The 18,417-nt window shown below is 38.2% G+C and overlaps 1 protein-coding gene across 1 annotated transcript in view; it reads right to left on the bottom strand.

Moving 5' to 3' along the window:
• Positions 1 to 18,417, bottom strand: part of LOC126183816 (intermembrane lipid transfer protein VPS13A-like) — a 681,615-nt gene that overhangs the window by 243,700 nt on the left and 419,498 nt on the right. The gene's annotated exons all lie outside the window — the stretch shown is intronic.

The following is an 18,417-nucleotide window of genomic DNA, read 5'->3' as shown; positions in this document are numbered from 1 at the left end:
AAAGAGACATTTAAGATATATTTCTTCAATATTAAGCCAATGTTGGAAGATCTCCTGCCTACCAACTTAATTAACTACTATAAAACGAATACGTCAGATGATCAATGCAAGCAGCAGACAGTTACAAAATGATGGAGTACGAATGCTGAAAAGGGTCTGCAACTTAATTTTGAATGTTGAGAACGAAAACTGATTTTGATCTTTTCATAGCATTACCTTGTTTTGTTTCTGTCTCTAATATTTTAATTTACAACTTCAAAAATTTGCAAATTTAATTTGTTGGAAAATAAAAATTAACTTTTAATGTATAAAATTCATTATCTCAATCCTTATCAGTTATTTATAGTGATGCACAACCTTAACATGTGTTAAAAGTCATTAAAATTGCATATGAAGAATGTATAATTAAAAAAAAGGAAAAAAATACATCAATTTTTGTCTGAATATACTTTAGAATATACTTTAGATCTGACCTCTTTGAGGATGTCCAGATTAAACTGATCTCAGTGACCAGAACGCTGTTGTGACGACAATGATTACCAAAGCACAAAGGACAGTTAAAACAAGCAGAAAGATATATATGTTAAGTACACTAGATACAAAATCAGTAATGTCTTAACTCAGTGAGAAAACTTAAACTTTCAGCATGGGTCAGGAGCATGTACAGGAACTGTGGCCCCAAGTTTAAAAGAATAGTTGGCAACACACTGGATAGATATGTACTCAGTAGAACAATTCATAATGAGAGGGAACTTCCATGGTATACAGTCACTGTAAAGAAACTTCTAAAGAAAGAGAGACTGCTGCATAATAGGTGTAAAACAAAGTGTAGGGCTACAGATAGAAAGATGCTGAATAAAATGTGTTTGGCTATCAAGAGAGCAATGTGTGATGCATTCCATAATTACCATAGCAGAATATTGTCAAATGACCTTTCACAAAATCCAAAGAAATATTGGTCATATGTAAAGGCTGTTAGTGGTACCAAAGTTAGATTCCAGTCCCTAGAAAATGAGACAGGAAGTGAAATTGAGGGTAGCAAAGAAAAGCTAAAATACTTAATTCTGTTTTCAAATTTCCTTCGCAAAGGAAAACCTAGGAGACTTGCCCCAATTTAATCCTTGTGCCACTGGAAAGATGAATGAAATAAGAATTAGTGTCAATGATGTTGAGAAACAGCTGAAATCATTAAAACTGAACAAAGCTCCAGGGGCCAATGGAACCCCTTTCAGGTTCTATACTGAATTTGTGGCCGAGTTAGTCCCTCTTCTTGCTATAATCTATTGTAGATCCCTCAAACAAAAAACCATGGCCAGTTCTTGGAAAAAGTCGCAGGTCACACCCGTCTACAAGATGGGTAGTAGAAGTGGTCCACAAAACTACCATCCAACATCCTTGACATCAATTTGCTGCAGAATCTTAGAACATATTCTGAGCTTAAACATAATGAGGTATCTTGAACAGAATGACCTCTCAATGCCAACTAGCACCGTTTTCAAAAATACTGATCATGTGAAACCCAGCTCGCATTTTTCTCACATGGCATACTGAAAGCTTTGGATCAAGGCAACCAGGTAGATGCAGTGTTTCTTGATTTCTAAAAAGCATTTGACTCAGTACTGCTCCTATGCTTATTGTCAAAAGTATGATCATATGGGGTATCAAGTGAAATTTGTGACTGGACTGAGAATGTTTTGGTAGGGAGGAGACTGCATGTTATCTTGGATGGAGAGTCATCGTCAGATGTAGATGTAACTTTGGGTGTGCCCCAGGGAAGTGTGTTGGGACCCTTGCTGTTCATGCTGTATATTAATGACTTTGCAGACAGTGTTAATAGTAAAATCAGGCTTTTTGCAGATTATGCAGTTATCTGTAATGAAGTAATGCAGTATATTGAGAGAAGCTGCATAAACATTAAGTCAGATTTGATAAGATTTCAACATGGTGCTGAGCTTGTAAACTTGCTCTAAATGTTCAAAAATGTAAAATTTTGCGCTTCACAAAACAGAAATGTGTAGTATCTGACTATAATATCTATGAGTCACTGTTGGAATTGGCAAGTTATACAAATACCTGGTTGTAGCACTTCGTAGGGATATGAAATGGAATGAACACATAGGTTCAGTCATGGGTAAAGCAAGTGGTAGACTTTGGTTTATTGGTAGAATACTGTGGAAGCTCAATCAGTCTACTAAAGAAACTGCTTACAATTCACTCGTGTGACTCATCTTAGAATAGTGCTCAAGTGTGTGGGGATGATACAAGATACGACTAACAGGGGATACTGAACATATGCAAAGAAGGGCAGCACGAATGGTCACATGATTATTTAATCCAGGGAAGAGTGTCACTGATGTACTGAAGGAACAGAAATGGCAGACTCTTGAAGACAGACATAAAATATCCCGAGATAGTCTATTAACAAAATTTAAAGAACTGGTTTTAAATAATTACTCTAGCGATGTACTACAATCCCCTATAGGTCACTCAAACTGGGATCGTGAGAATAAGATTAGAATAATTACTGCATGCACAGAGGCATTGAAACAATCATTCTTCCTGCACTCCATAAGTGAATGGAACAGGAAGAAACCCTAATAACTAGTATAATGGGACGTAAACTCTGCCATGTACCTCACTGTGGTTTGCAGAGTATAGATGTACATGTAGATGTAACTTTGCACAGAGATTTCAAAAACATACGTGTCCAAATTGTCCCAAATCCATAGGGTGATTTTGGACACTATTTGTCTATCTAAGGCAAATATAGGTACACACAGATTTTTTAATTTTAGGATATTTTATTTATATCCTACCACACACGTAAAAAACAATGAAATCTAACAAAAGCTATGCAAGATATGGTGAAAATAACCACAAAACTATCAAAAATCATTCTGTTTGGTGGTACTTTAAACAGTAAATAATTGAGTCATGCTGCAGGTTCTATTTTGAGAACACAGTACAAGCACCCCATACTCCTTATCTTTCTAGTTCTCTTTTTTCTTTCTTTTTAATAGGAAGGTAACTAAAAACATGGTGCAAGCTTTTAGAGTTCAGTGGGCTGCACATCAGTTGCACATTCTATTCATGTAAATCAGGGTCAGCCATAGCATGTAAAACTTCATGTGAGTATGATGTGTGGACCATGTGCAGGCTGAGGCTCCAACTATATGGGCTTTACTCAGTACCCCTCAGAAGTACTCGTTACAGTGCAACATTTATTCAGCATTATAGCAAGGCATTTTTTGGTTGCATGATATTGTTCAATTCGGCAGAACCATGGTGTCAGTGCTGTTTAACTTTTGCAGTTTGTTTATGGCATAAAAGATGTTATCAGATCCAGTGAGTGTTTCCACAGATTAGATTAGATTAGTACTTGTTCCATAGATCATGAATACGACACTTCGTAATGATGTGGAACATGTCAGGTTAATAAAAGGTGTCTATACAAGATTACAAGATATTACATTACACAAAATATTAAATGACACTTTTATATATAGATGATTTGACTTACCAAGTGAAAGCACTGGCACGTCAATAGACACACAAACATACACACAAAATTCTAGCTTTCGGAACCAACGGTTGCCTCGTCAGGAAAGAGGGAAGGAGAGGGAAAGACAAAAGGATTTGGGTTTTAAGGGAGAGGGTAAGGAGTCATTCCAATCCCGGGAGCGGAAAGACTTACCTTAGGGGGAAAAAAGGACGGGTATACACTCGCACACACACACATATCCATCCACACATATACAGACACAAGCAGACATATAAAGAGGCAAACTCTCTCTCTCTCTCTCTCTCTCTCTCTCTCTCTCTCTCTCTCTCTCTCTCTCTCTCTTTTTTTTTTTTTTTTGAAATTATATCCAAACAGTAATCTAATGAGTAGAAGGAGTTGCCATTCAAAAATTCAATCAATTTCCTTTAAATGCTATATGGCTATCTGTCAGACTTTTGATGCTATTAGGTACGTGACCAAAGACTTTCGTGGCAGCATAATTTACCCCATTCTGAGCCAAAGTTAGATTTAACCTTGAGTAGTGAAGATCATCCTTTCTCCTAGTGTTGTAGCCATGTACACTGCTATTACTTTTGAATTTGTTTGGATTGTTAAAAACAAATTTCATAAGTGACTATATATATTGTGAGGCTACAGTGAAGATCTCTAGCTCTTTAAATAAGTGTCTGCAGAATGATCTTGGATGAGCTCCAGCAATTATTCTGATTACACACTTTTGTGCAATGAACACTGTTTTACTCAATGATGAGTTACCCCAGAATATGATACCATTCAAAAGCAGAGAATGAAAATAGGCATGGTAAGCTGATTTACTGAGATGTATATTGCCAAAATTTGCAATGACCCTATTAACATAAGTAGCTGAACTCAAACGTTTCAGCAGATCTTCATTGTGTTTTTTTCCAGTTTGACACCTCATCAGTGCATACACCTATGTGTGGAACTGTATATACTGTGTTTTGTCACAGTTTAATGAGAGCCCATTTGCAGAGAACCACTTAATGATTTTCTGAAAAACATCATTTACAATTTCATCAGTTAATTCTTGTCTGTTGGGTGTGATACCCATACTTGTATCATCGGCAAAAAGTACCAGCTTTGCATCTTCGTAAATACAGAATGACAAGTCATTAATATATATTAAGAACAGCAGAGGACCCAAGACTGAACCTTGTGGCACCCCATTCTTGATTATTCCCCAGTTTGAGAAATCACCAGTTTTTTGCATATTATGTGAACTGCTTATTTCAACTTTCTGCACTCTTCCAGTTAGGTATGATTTAAAAAATTTGAGCACTGTCCCATTCATACCACAGTACTTGAGCTTATCTAGAAATATTCCATGATTTACACAATCAAAAGCCTTTGAGAGATCACAAAAAATCCCAATGGGTGACTTACGGTTACTCAGAGCATTTAATATTTCATTAGCATTTTTTGTTGAAAAAACTTTCTGGAAACCAAACTGACATTTTGTTAAAACTTTATTTTTACAAAGGTGTTAAGCTACTGTACAATACATTATTTTTTCAAGAATTTTGGATCAGAGAGTCAGAAGAGAGATTGGGCGGTAGTTGTTGACATCAAATATACCCCCTTTTTTATGCAGTGGTTTAACAATGGCATACTTCAGTCTATCTGGGAAAATACCCTGCTTCAGAGAGCTATTACATATGTGGCTAAGAATCCCACTTATTTCTTGGAAAGAACCTTTTATTATCCTGTTGGAAATGCCATCAATTCCATGTGAGCTTTTATTCTTGATAGAGTTTATTATCTTCCTAATTTCAGAAGGAGAGTTCGGTGGAATTTCAGTTGTATCAAATTGTGTGGGTAAGGCCTCTTCCATTAACTGCCTTGCTTCTTCTAATGAACATTTAGATCCTATTTTCTCTACAACATTTAAAAATTATTATTCAAAATATTTTCGACTTCCAGCTTGTTGTTTGTCAAGTTTCCATTCACTTTGATGGTAATGCCATCATCCTGTACTCTTGGTTGCCCTGTCTCCCTTGTAATAATATTCCAAATTGTTTTGATTTTGTTATCAGAGGCATTAATCTCAGACATGATGCACATGCTTCTGGACTTTTTAATAACCTTTCTTAATATAGCACAGTAGTTTTTATAATATTTGGCTGTTTCTGGGTCATTACTCTTTCTTGTTGTTAGATACAGTGCCCTCTTGTGGTTACAAGATATTTTTATTCCTTTAGTAAGGCAAGGTTTTTTGCATGGTTTCATATAATTAGAAAGAAACAGTCTAGCAATCTGTCATCATCAGCTTATAATAATGAATGGCAACGACAGAAGACAATGATACAAATTCTGAATATCTATTATGTCATATACAGTCACATAACTGAAAGATGCCACAAATTTGCTATGGAACAAAATTTCAATGCCAAGATGGAAGAATTTAAAGATTCAGTTGACAATGAAAGACAAAAAATTACAATGACTGACAGATGGGATTCATTGTACTGCACATCAAGAAGTATCTTGTGTTAAATTTTAAGGTATGCAGCACATGATGAAATTGGTGGAACAAACAGTAAATTTTCTGATGTCGCATGTATTATTCCACTTTCAGTTGCAGCAGGTTTTGATGGAATTGGACAACGAGTATGGAAACTATATATTACTGCAAAAAGGCTTTGATTAAGTCAAGGGGAATGCCTGCCATGACTTCTTGATCTAAAATTAACTCTTGTTCATTTATGTAGGTGAAAGGGGAACAGGAATGATAATTAGAACATCTGGAATTCATTGCTGACTTTGCATTGTAAATGGACTTGCTGCACATTGCCCATAGTGAAACAGCTTACACCTGATTTGATGGGGATGCATTTAAAATGGAAATTGCATCACAGAAGAAACAAATTCTGAGGAAAAAAAACCAGCATCCATTTTCCAAACTTGCAGGCATCCAAGAAAACACAAGGTTTCAAGAAATCATTGTGGTCTTCAAAGAACTGCAAGACAGTTTTCTAAAGATTTTGAGCAGATTGCCAATCTTACAACTGTTTTTGAGATATTTTTGAGACCATTTTCCATTTCAGTCAAAAGCACCCCTCTGCATGTGCAGATGGAACTGATTGATTTGTGATGTAATTCCCATTTGAAAGACAAATTCTTTTACATTAAAATTGTACAGGAGGTCTCTGTTACTTTCCTTGGGAATATTTTCCATATTTCCATAATGAGATTATAAATGTGTTAAAATATTTCCATCAACATATATATGTCAAGAGCTTTTTTATTATAAAATTAAATAAGTCAAAATTATGTAGCAACCTGAGTGCAAAAATCTGATATTTTCTGTCTCCCTCCATATACTGACAGTTTGTAGCAGATAAAAATAATATTATGTCTTTAGCATAGCAAAATTAATTAAATACTATTGAAAATCTGTTTTGTTTATGATTGATGTTGTTGAGAAATATTAAATCAAGCCATATGCAATGTGACAGTATGGTCATTTAAGCGAGGCAGTTTTGCAGTTTCCCCCTCTTAATCCTCCTCTAGTTGAGACAACCTGGCATGGTTGTCGGGGAGACTGCTAAGGTACCTAAGCAGGAGCATTGCTTGCATGCTGAATTCTTGGGTGTACCTGATGTTAATAGCTCCACAGGTAGCCTCAAGGAGTACGATTACTTTCCAGATAATTTTAAAATGGAAAAGCCAGATGCACTTATTAAGGATCTAACACTGAGCATGTGCATCACCAGCCAACAACATTAACAACTAAGGATTAAACTACTGAGCTAGTTCCTACTGACTGTAGAATGATCTGATATAGAAGCATTCCAGAGGATCATGAGAGGTAATGTAATATTCACTTTTTTCAGATAAGAGCATGGAGATATTAGATCATCTTTTTGGTAAATTATAACTTTCAAACATTATATGGACTTCAGTATAATGATTTGTTTAAGGCTATCATACTTTGGTGTGTAAAACTGAAGGTCAGAACTAAGCCTCACATGATGTGTCACTGCCATGTAACATAGCTTGAAGAAACTTTAATCATACATAGAAAGAACTTCTACAGTATAGTACAGAAAATAACTGAAAGAAATATGCAAAGAGATGAACAGACATGAGCCTTATACTCAGTGTCAATAATTACATTCAAGTCACCAAAATTTATGATGGTTCTGTGGACATTACAAATGGCTGGAGAGATTGAATAATGGGTGTGATCACAATGGATGACAATGCATGCTCGGCAACACACTCCCATGCTGGCCACAAGGTTGGTAAGAAGTTCTTAGTGTAAGGCATTCCACTCCTCCACCAGCTCAGTCGACAACTGCTGGATGGTCATTGGTGCATGTGCACAAACTGTAATATGTTTCCCCGAAATGTTGCAAAGATACTCAATGGAATTTAAGTCTGGGGAGCAGGCAGGTCAGTCCATTCACTGAAAATTACCTCACTCCAACTGTCCTTCCACCAGCACTATTGAATGCAATCACACATTGTCATCCATAAAAATAAAGTCAGGGGAACATGTATCCATGAAAAGACACGAATGGGAACGGGTACAGTGTTACAGTTAAAATGACCAGTGGGTGTATCGTTTTCAAAGATTTGGAGGTCAGAATACCAATGCAATATATGCCTCCCCACACCATAACACCTGAACCATGAAAATGATCACGTTTAACATTGTTCTTGGGTGCAATACATGTTCCACGTCCCTCCATATAGTAGTGTATCCAAAATTACTACCTAGACTGAATTTGCTCTCATCTGACAAGAGCATACAACCACACTGTAGGCACCATCACAAACAGTGGTGCCAACGTGTGGGTAAACACAATGTACTGGTTGTCAGGTAAAAAGATGGCCCCATGCAGTCACAATACCACTGTGAGTTTGTGAGGTAATTCTGGATGTACCCCCATATGATGAGACAAGAGGACACATAAAGTAGACAGGTACCTTGTCGAATATGATACTTTTGGTGGTCCAGATGTGATGGTGTGCAAAGGAATAATGTCGCATGATCACCTCCAAATCTTTGAATGTGTACACACACCAGTCAACGTTACTGTGACACTGTACTCCTAACCCACATGCATTTTCTCAGGAGTACATTCAGCTGGGATTGGATGTCTCTCATGAATGTCATAGTTCAGAAAATGCAGAAGACTGTTTGTAGCTCCAACATTTCTGAAGAGAATAAAGTTATCTGTAGACAAATATTTCACCAAGTCGATTGCAAAATCAGAAACACAGAGAAAATCAGAAATACTTGTATGAGACCTGACCCTACATAAAAGAGGTCCCCTTCCAGGTACAGTAAGGAATGCTGTATGCTGATCTCTTGCCTCTTCATACTGCACACAAATTATGCCAATAGCCAAGATGACACTGTGGTTTGTCAGTATCAATTGGCTTGTCTGACGCTAGAATGCTGGAGTTCCCATGAAAAGTACATGATTCATGGTCTTCATGTAAGTAAGATATATACTGATGTATTTTTCAGCTATACACCTTCTGTCTTGGCTTATAAATTTTAAAACTATTTTTGTGGGTTATGAAGTGCAAACATAGATCCACGAAAATATGGTCATATTATTGACTTCACTTTAAAAGTAATGTGTACTCAGAAAATTTCAAAATTTATATAAGTTATGCAACTTTACCATAAGCTATTTCATTTAGTAAAAAAATGGAATTTTGCCAAATTTAAACAAATGTTTGTCATATCGAATATTTTTGAAGTTCTGATTTTTAACTCAGGACTACATTGAATATCTTTTATATTTATTTTAATTCTCAAATTTTCTAACCATTTTACTTTGTTTTTCACCAATGTTAAAACTGGATATCATTACCATAATTAATTTGATAAAGAAATTTCTAGAAAATTCTAGTGGCAAAGCTATGTTATAAATATTACCACGTGCACACCAAGGAGTTAGTTCGTATGTTACATTGGAATGAGACACATCATAGTTGACATGTGTCTATAAGCAGTTTGCACTTAGCATGTGTTTTCATTTATCTGAAATTCCACATGAATAAAGTTCTTTGTGTGGATGAAAGCATGTTGTGGTTAAAATTACAGTTTTGATGGAACTTTCAAAACTTCTGAAGATAAAAAAAGGGTGAAGTTTTTAACTGTGACAACTGCTTCTGAAATACAACTGATACAGGGCAATGACACATGTGAAATAAATAAAAAAATGACTATTCAGCAACAGTGTCTTTTCTTGCTATCCTGATATGAGTGACTTTTCATACAGCCTAGACAATGACCACCACATTTCATTGGAAACATAAAAAGATGAGTATCTACTTTGGTTTACTAATTACTAAGTCATTTATAAATGACTCCTTTCTGAGAATTCTGTACACACTAAACAGAAAAAGACCAATAGCTAAAAAGTTCATGGTATTCTGAAACAAGTAAATCTTCATTATACACTCCTGGAAATGGAAAAAAGAACACATTGACACCAGTGTGTCAGACCCACCAAACTTGCTCCGGACACTGCGAGAGGGCTGTACAAGCAACGATCACACGCACGGCACAGCGGACACACCAGGAACCGTGGTGTTGGCCGTCGAATGGCGCTAGCTGCGCAGCATTTGTGCACTGCCGTCGTCAGTGTCAGCCAGTTTGCCGTGGCATACGGAGCTCCATCGCAGTCTTTAACACTGGTAGCATGCCGCGACAGCGTGGACGTGAACCGTATGTGCAGTTGACGGACTTTGAGCGAGGGCATATAGTGGGCATGCGGGAGGCCGGGTGGATGTACCGCCGAATTGCTCTACACGTGGGGCGTGAGGTCTCCACAGTACATCGATGTTGTCGCCAGTGGTCGGCAGAAGGTGCACGTGCCCGTCGACCTGGGACCGGACCGCAGCGACGCACGGATGCATGCCAAGACCGTAGGATCCTACGCAGTGCCGTAGGGGACCGCACCGCCACTTCCCAGCAAATTAGGGACACTGTTGCTCCTGGGGTATCGGCGAGGACCATTCGCAACCGTCTCCATGAAGCTGGGCTACGGTCCCGCACACCGTTAGGCCGTCTTCCGCTCACGCCCAAACATCGTGCAGCCCGCCTCCAGTGGTGTCGCGACAGGCGTGAATGGAGGGACGAATGGAGACGTGTCGTCTTCAGCGATGAGAGTCGCTTCTGCCTTGGTGCCAATGATGGTCGTATGCGTGTTTGGCGCCGTGCAGGTGAGCGCCACAATCAGGACTGCATACGACCGAGGCACACAGGGCCAACACCCGGCATCATGGTGTGGGGAGCGATCTCCTACACTGGCCGTACACTACTGGTGATCGTCGAGGGGACACTGAATAGTGCACGGTACATCCAAACCGTCATCGAACCCATCGTTCTACCATTCCTAGACCGGCAAGGGAACTTGCTGTTCCAACAGGACAATGCACGTCCGCATGTATCCCGTGCCACCCAACGTGCTCTAGAAGGTGTATGTCAACTACCCTGGCCAGCAAGATCTCCAGATCTGTCCCACATTGAGCATGTTTGGGACTGGATGAAGCGTCGTCTCACGCGGTCTGCACGTCCAGCACGAACGCTGGTCCAACTGAGGCACCAGGTGGAAATGGCATGGCAAGCCGTTCCACAGGACTACATCCAGCATCTCTACGATCGTCTCCATGGGAGAATAGCAGCCTGCATTGCTGCGAAAGGTGGATATACACTGTACTAGTGCCGACATTGTGCATGCTCTGTTGGCCTGTGTCTATGTGCCTGTGGTTCTGTCAGTGTGATCATGTGATGTATCTGACCCCAGGAATGTGTCAATAAAGTTTCCCCTTCCTGGGACAATGAATTCACGGTGTTCTTATTTCAATTTCCAGGAGTGTAATAAATAAGAGTGGGTCATTTCAATGTGTAGAAGAAAAGGAAAGCATTATTTAAGTACAGTATAACTGATGAACCATGGAAGCTGTTTATACTGATGCCAATATGAAACGATAAATGACCACTCATGTGAATCCTATAAAATGGAAAGTAAATGATACTCTATCTCATTCAGTGAATTATGACAATCCCTGATAAGGATTGGTGGATACAAGGGCTACATGTTATGCAAAACACTGTTTTTGCATAACAGTTGGACTTTATCTCCAACAATTTTACCTGCAAATGTGGCAAATACAAGAGCAGCATATCTAAATGATGAATAACTCTAACTAGAAGATCACATAAATTCATGTTCTTGGCTGATGTACATCTGTCGGATAATGCAATAACTCAATAAGGTGAACTGGAATCAAGATTGATGTCAAGAGTTTTTCAGAAAATCTCTATTACTTATAGTGGAAGATATAAGAAAAAGGTTGTAATCATGAATTCTGAGAAACTGCCTCAGTGGTGGTTACAAAATTGCAATGATGTCATGGTCTTGGCAGTAGAACTGATTGATTGATTTGATACATGGAACAAAATTTTCATTATTTTAATATAACCACAAAGTGGAGGTTGTAATGGCACATGCTCCTCTAGCATTTACTTTTCCTCTATAGTAGTTGTTGATACAAGTATTATTTTTCAAATTTTGGACAGGTCAACATTATCTCCATTGCTTTTCTGAAACCTGTCAACAAATTTTATATACAGTATGTTATATTTAAATGTAAAATTTATGAAAAGGAATTACTTCACAAAATATTTTAGTTTGAATGCTACAATTGATAAGTACTAGTTCTGAATGTAAAGTTAAAATTATTTTTTTAGAAACATTTGAATTTATTAATTATTTGGACACTTAAAATTTCTATTATTAGTTACGCAAATCCTGTACTGTTTACCATGTTTATTTCTAGATGCATTTACGAAATAATAATCGAAATTAATAACATAAAGAACACTAGCAGGAATTCATTTGTTAAGAAAAACTGTAAACCCTTTGGAATATTCATATTTCTGCAAAGTGAGAGAGTCTGTTATGAAGCAACCTGGGATCTCTTTACTTCCTCTCTTGTTTTGCCTCCTGCCTCCTTAAATTCATTTCTTTCATTTTTGACTAATTATCATTAACATACATGAGTATAATCAGAGTTTTCATAACAGAGAAAGGTTGGCCCTCAGTCTTAAGAAATATAGCACCAAATCTAATTTTGTTCTTAGTTTTGTGTATGTAATCAATTTCCTAATTTATTTTGACTATTCCTAGTTAATATTTTTGGTTATAGGGTGAAATCAGCAATTGTTTTGTGACTATTGTTGACTTATAAACAAATATAAATTCTGTACTAATTATAAACATTAAGAAGAAGAACTACTAGGATTCTTAAAGTATTTATGTGGGTCTATTAGAAAACATGTTAGCAAATTCAGGGCTTAATTAATTCCAAAATAATTACCGGGTTAAAAGTATTGTTTGCATAACTATATCTGTTAATTTCATTATTTAAACAAATAATTCAGCCTAACCTTTGTGACAGAAGGAACTGTTAATGAGAAACAATTTTTTGATGTGTTCAGTTAATTGAATGACTTATATTTTAATTGTAATTTCTGTAAATTAAACATAGTTTCAGTACCTATTATTGTGAGGATATATAAAAGCCTGATTTTTGGTCCTGAGACAGTCAGTCCATTGCCAATTTTCAGACAGGATGTCTGTATCAGTTAGAATAACAATAATGCATTAACTCAGGGCCGGCCCGAAATTCTGCACGCGTATGGTGCTCCTGCACATGTGCAACTTCTGGGTCACAGTCTGCATGCTGCAGCCATCAGTGTTCATTTAGTGCATGTTTCTATGCACAGATGTCGCTTTATCCACTTGCTGAGATACTCTGTACCGACGCATTCTAGTGCTCTTTCCACAGCTTGCAAGCCAACCATGGGAAGGTATTTCGCATATCAAACATTTAAAATACTGTCACAGTCTACTCATTGAGACATCTACTTTTATGTTAACAGTTTAACCCAGTAAGACAAGTAATACAGTTAACATCTGTGGGTTTTTATTAAGGCAGCTTGACTGACGGCACGTAAATACGCATAGTGTTTTTGATCTAGTATTTAAAAAAGAGAGCACTTAGCGACTTCCAACGAACCTTAGTCATGATTTCAAATAACATTACACTAATGCAAGGTTTCCTATAACTAATTCTCGGTGCCCTGAGCTATACCCACATAATTTCTGTCTCACTGACCTCTGAACAGAATGACAACTGCAGACCTCTCGATGATGACCTGTACCATTATTGCTATATCTTTCATCAGTTCCGTCTGAAATCTGCACAATAACTGACAATTAGATGAATGTTATGTTTTATCGACTTCAGCTGAGCGTAGCCCTTCACACATTAAAAAAAAAAAAAAAAAAAAAAAAAAAAAAAAAAAAAAAAAAAAAAAAGAACCTAAATGTAAGTATACAACAATCAGTTTAATGACCAATTTTTCTTATAATAATGTAACATGGAGCAGAATGAGGCAATAGTGCACAGTTAGTTAGTAAACAATAATTTTTAATTATGAAAGGAATAAATCCAAACACGTTTATCACTGGTCATGAGAAATGATATAGCTAATATCGGGCACAAAAGCACGGCTCATTGACAAATGCAAGCAGATTTTCATCACTGATGCTTGATCAAAACGACTGAGAACATAGATCTTCCGTTCTTTGCTTTTTCACAGTACTTCTCTGTTAAAGTTACGGTCACCAGGGGTAAACGAGACTTGGTATGTTGCGCTCTTGCTTGTACCACATAAACAGGGAAGAGGAGCCGCCACCATTCATTTAGAACACATGCCTAATAACAGATGTCGCTGTCTCTCACTGTCCCACACGTGCGCACATGTGCAGCACTTCCGCACGTCTGCACACTGTGCAGCGTTTGGCCAGCCCTGCATTAACTTAACAGTGAAATTAGTGTAACACAAATAGGCCATGTGTTAAAACAATGACAGTTTCTGTGCAATTTATTTTAGAAATAGTGTCGCACGTACCTTATTATTCTAAAGAACTGTGAACAGTGTGGTTATGTTTTTACTGCTCATTGATGTTCAACAGCAAAGTGTTGCAGCAGTATGTGAATGTTTGCCTGCAACGTATTAATGATGCTTATTGAAATTTACCAATAGTGTACTGACCATATAACTGTGTAATATTGGGGTGTTGTGAACAGTGAAAGTACAGAACTTTGAAACGCAACTGTGCAACAGTCAGCTACATCATTTACAGTAGTCAGTGTTGAACTTCTGCCCCCCTTCCCCTCTTTTTCAGCCAGTATCACAATACAGAACATCGACACCAAGGACTATCAACGAAGAAACAAAGCAGGCGAACATCACAAGTCGTAAGCTTTCCTCTGATATGATCAGGCATATTTTTGTATAATAAATGTGAACAATGTAATTTTGGCTTTGTTAATGTGAAAAATCAAAATTCTCTATGATATGCTAAAATGTGAGAACATCAGTGGAAACTACAACAACAACCTTAAATTTATTTAGTTCAAACCAACTGGGCGGACCTGATGTTAGATTTTCAGCTTCAAGAATCAGACCCCTAGTAAAGAAGAACTGGAGCCATCTCAACATGACAAGCTAAGTAAACTTGAAAGTTTATTGTAATCTTCACTACTCTCAAATCTTCTTAAAAGACTTTGCTTACTTATTTCTTGGGCTGAGCATTGTTTAATGTGGACAATACATGGAAAAAGGAAGGAGAGGGGGGGATTAAAAGATGAAGCCTCCACTAACAAGAGTTAATGAATAAATTTTTCCAGTGCCTTGTAAAGACAGGGTGGTGATGAAGTTCCACATGCTAAATTGTATTTTTTGAGAGGTGTATCTGTGTGTAAGTACAAGGTGTCACCCATTCCCTTTTCATCCATACTTATGCATAACATTGTGAACACTAGATTAGTCTTTAGAAGTACTACTTGCAGTCACCAGCACTGTACAGTTACACATGATAAGCACAATCCAAAGTCCACAGAAAATTAAAACAATTAAAACCAAATCATCTAAACTTGATCCTTGCACATGATAATAACACAGGAATCGCCTCTTGCTGATAATACCAATAAAGTGTATGAGACAGAATTTCTCTTCATACTCTCTCATCAACACACACCAAAAAAATGTTTGCATCACCTCAGTTCCGAGAATTCCGGAACCTGTACAGAAAATTGTAATTGAGATCATTATAAACATCATTTCTGCCCTTTTTATTGCTCATGAAAACCACACATTGCATGTTTCACCACCATACAGCAAGACCTACACAGGTGGCAGTCCACGCTGCTGTACACACTGGTGCCTCTGATACCCAGTAGCATGTCCTCTTGCCTGTATTCGTTGTGGCATACTATCCACAAGTTCATCAAGACACTATTGGTCCAGATTGTCCTCAATGGCAATTTGGCATGGATCCGTCAGAGTGGTTGGTGGGTTATATCTTCCATAATCAGCCCTTTTCAATCTATCCCAGGCATGTTCAATAGGGTTCATGTCTGGAGAACATGCTGACCACTCTAGTCAAGTGAGGTCCTTATCCTGAAGGAAGTCATTCACAAGATGTGCATGATGGGGTTGCGAATTATCATCCATGAACACAAATGCAACGTCAATATACTGCTGACGTGGTTGCACTATCAGTTGGAGGATGGAAATCACGTATTGTACAGCCGTTACGGCACCTTCCATGACCACCAGCAGCATCCACATAATGCCACCCCAAACCTTGAGGAACCTCCACCTTGCTGCACTTGCTGGACAGTGTGTCCATGGTGTTCAGCCTCACCGGGTTGCCTCCAAACATGTCTCTGATGATTGTCTGGTTGAAGGCATATGCTACACACATTGGGGAAGAAAATGTGATGGCAATCCTGAGCGGTCCATTCATCAGGTTGTTGGGCCCATTTGTATCATGCTTCTTGGTGTCAAGCTTGCAATGATGGACCTCACCATGGACATCGGGAGTGAAGTTACGCATCATGCAGCCTATTGTGCATAGTTTGAATTGTAACGTGATGTCCTTTGGCTGCACAAAAAGCATTATTCAACATGTTGGTGTTGCTATTAGGGTTCCTCTGAACCATAATACATAGGTAGTGGTCATCCACTGCAGTAGCAGCCCTAGGGCAGCATGAGCGAGGCATGTCATCGACAGTTCCTGTCTCTCTGTATCTCATCCATGTCTGAATGACATCACTTTGGTTCACTCTGAGGTGCCTGGACACTTCCCTTGTTGAGAGCAAATGTGATCAAACTGTGGTATAGACTGCTTAGGCACGGCTGAACTACAGAAAACATGAGGCTTGTAACCTCCTTCCTGGTGGAATGACTGGAACTGATCGGCTGCCGGACCCCTTCCGTCTAATAGGCACTGCTCATGCATGGTTGTTTACATCTTTGGGCAGGTTTCCTGACATCTCTGAACAGTCAAAGGGACTGTGTCTATGCTATAGTATTCACAGTCAACATCTGTCTTCAGGAATTCTGGGAACTGGGGTGATGCAAAACTTTTTTCGATGTGTGTAAATCACAACAAGTCCTAATCTGATGGCAGGCTCATCAATTAAGTTCAACACTCAGTACTGAAAGCATGTTTATTACTGACACCAATGTACATATGGAACAGAAATGACCTTCTGAACAGAGAGTACAACTATTTATACAAACAATAAATACTTCAGGCTATTGTTATTTATGCAAACATCAGGTATTCCAGAATATATACAGATTATAGCTTAAGAAGATAATTCTAAACAACAAATAATTGTTGTTGGTTGGGTTTGGAATGGCAGACCTAAGCAGAGGATGACACTAACCACTATGCCACACTGAATGTGCCACAGCTCAAGATGTTGCTCTCTCTACTGGAGAAGTAGTGACTGACTGTTTCAGACGTCTTCAGTTGAGTCAATTACAATATCCTGGATTTAATTCTAGACAATGGTCCTCTGTGCAAAGGCACTGGCATATTCTCATATTCCAGTCATGTTGTTACATCCTCTTCACTATGATGAGAATCGAAGTTAGCCGCTCCCATGGAAGCTCTGTGATTGTTGATTGAGTCTTCAGTTTCCTTGAACCTCTCATCATCGATCCACACCTCTGGACTATAGTAGAACTTCATATGGAGGACATGGATGACATCTCTGCATTTTTGTCTTGTTGATGAATGGTTATAATTCTCAACTTCAAGTATGAGAGCTGATAATCATTGAAGGATACTATATAACTGCAAGTAGTGCTTTAGTAATTTTTATGCACAAGCATAAAAAGTCAAAACCAAGTCTCCTAGGCTGCATCTAACTGGCTGGTCCTTGGTGTTGTAGTGTCCCCAGTCTTCTTCAAGGTCCCCGAGCCAGTTGCTTCTTTCATCCTGGTGATGAGGTGTTTCACATAGTCATACTGAATATCATCCACTTCAAATGCAAACAGTATTCATTTTCATTTTGGCCTCGTGACTGTTGAGCAGAACAAATGGTATGAAGCCCATAGAATATTGCTTCACTATGTTGTATGCAAATGTCACAACAGAAGTCTCTCTGTTCAGCATCAGTGTATATCAAGAGCATACTTGCCTGTGTCTTGTTAAAGCATTCTGTGAAGCCATTTGTCTTGGATGGTATGCAGGTTTCATCCTGTGGATGATGTTGCAATGTGAAATTACCTCTGATATTAGTCTAAACTGGAAAACTTTTCTGTGATTAGAGGTAATCATACAGCATGCGCTGTACTTAAAAAAGGGGTGTTGTTCAAGGAACTTTGAAATTTCTGGAGCTTTGGCAGTTGGTACAGTTTTGGTGACAGCAAGGTGGGTGATGTAGTCAGTGCACAGTATTTTCCACCAATAGCTGTCTGTAAGCTTTTGGAACCTGCCCAAGATGTCAATTCCAGTTCAGTGGAATGGCATTGCTGC

Source organism: Schistocerca cancellata, chromosome 4 (assembly GCF_023864275.1).
Source record: "Schistocerca cancellata isolate TAMUIC-IGC-003103 chromosome 4, iqSchCanc2.1, whole genome shotgun sequence".
Taxonomy (NCBI): Eukaryota; Metazoa; Arthropoda; class Insecta; order Orthoptera; family Acrididae; genus Schistocerca; species Schistocerca cancellata.
The sequence above is the reverse complement of the archived record's forward strand: the minus strand, read 5'-3'. Positions and strand labels throughout refer to the sequence as shown.